Genomic DNA, 1,929 nt, shown 5'->3' on the forward strand with positions numbered 1-1,929 from the left:
TCGAACCCTCTTCAGCATCTTCTTGACTGATGACTCTTTGGCTGGAACCATGTTATAGTTGCTTGATTCAAACTCCAGTGCCGATTCTTCCACAGCTCTTTCGATCAAAACCTCCTCTTCCACTTCGTCGTTTACGTGTTCCACAAGCGCTCCCCACAGCAGTGCATGCAAAGGCAAGACTCGACGTCCCTGGTTGGACTCCAAGGCGCCGATGCTAAGTCCTCGTCGGATGATCTCATTCATGATAGCATGGGACGAAGGATCGTTGGGGTTGAGTCTGAGTCTTAGTAGCATGGGAGCAAGGATTCGGTAAGTCCGGTCATATCTTCTCAAAGCCTGGAGATCAAAACGAATGGTGTCTTGGAAGAATAAAGTGTCGTCATCCTCAAGATTGACGAACTGATCAGTTAAGCAATAATGGACCCTGAGTCGGAGTTGAACGATGATGGTTAATTCAATTTGGGGAAAAGGGGGAGTGGGGTAAAAGATTTCTGGTTCAACCGAAGGTTGATAAAAAATGATTTGTTGCAGGTTGAGGTTAGTGCTGTGGTAAGTAGGGAAAGCCATTGGAGAGAAACTTTGAGACGAAAAGTCTTGTTTTGAACGACCAGCACAAGAACTGAAAATCTCAGTGGAATTTATAGTAATGGGCAATGGCGGTAGTTGCTTGCTTGCTGCCATGGAAATCCCAATTGATATAGGAGTAAGGTTAAGATAAGCTATATGTCCTATTAGTCTCTGATAAGCTATATATGCTTGGCAAATCAAAATTTTTAAAATAAAATAAAAATTTTGAAATTATCAAAATTGTTGGTATTTGAATTAGGTAATTTGGAGGGGTTTAACTTCTCATCAGTTGGAAACTGTATATTTATTGATTTTTCATTTTTCGTATTACTAATAATATCTATACATTATTACAAATCTAACCAAACCTATATATATAATGGGAATTAGAGTTTTTTTTTTGTATCATACTCAACCAGATTAACTAATTAAATTGGAACTAATTCTCACCCTTGGTTCAAACATAGCAGCATCAAAATCATAATCCTCAATCCTCAACTGGATATATTGAACCCAATGCTAGTGCATACCTCTGATAAGAGGTTCCAACTGTTAGCCATTACAACAAGGATTGAGACCTTGTCAGCTTTCTTATGATATCATTGCTTTACAGATGCAAAGCAAATATACCAATTTGTCAACTCTCGAAAGCATAATATCAAATTACATTCAGTGAATCTGATTTGAATTCTGCAACAAAACATTTGTTCTGTCTTGTATAGAATCTAGTTTGTCTTCTGCATGTTGGGGCTGAATTTCTCACTTCATTAAGCAGACTCTGGGTGTCATGCTTGAATGCCTGGTTCCTGATAACACCCAAAATCCAAATTCTGCTCAGCAAAATAAGGGAAGAAAGCTTAACTGTAACCGATAGCAGATGGAATTGGTCTCAAGCAAGAATTCAAAATAAACGTTGTGTTCCAAGTCGTTTAAAGGAATTGATCTCAAGCAAGAATTTGAGATAAACCTTGTGATCCAAGTTGTTTAAATTTAACCACGGTAGGTTTTGAACGCTTCTCATACCAATGATCTCTTTGATTGCAGTGCTTCTTCTTGTTCATAAGATTCGATTTTCCATTTGATTTGATATAACATAACAGACCATATTAATACTCAGAATTACAGTAATGCATCAGGGAAGTAAAAGAAATATATCAACAAAACAGTAAACACAAAAAATCAATGAAAAGAAAGAATAATATCCATGTATTGCACATCCTGAAGCACAACAACTAGAATAAGCAAACTAATGAAAGAGAAAAACCTCCTTAAAAGATAATTTACAAATTCTCCAAAATTAGAAGATGTTTTTCGCTTCAACTAGAAGCAAAAAGAACGAAAAAAGCACACATCAGTCTCTCA

This window comes from Theobroma umbraticum, unplaced genomic scaffold (assembly GCF_002168275.2).
Source record: "Theobroma umbraticum cultivar Fairchild unplaced genomic scaffold, ASM216827v3 scaffold_31.0, whole genome shotgun sequence".
NCBI classification, from domain to species: domain Eukaryota; kingdom Viridiplantae; phylum Streptophyta; class Magnoliopsida; order Malvales; family Malvaceae; genus Theobroma; species Theobroma umbraticum.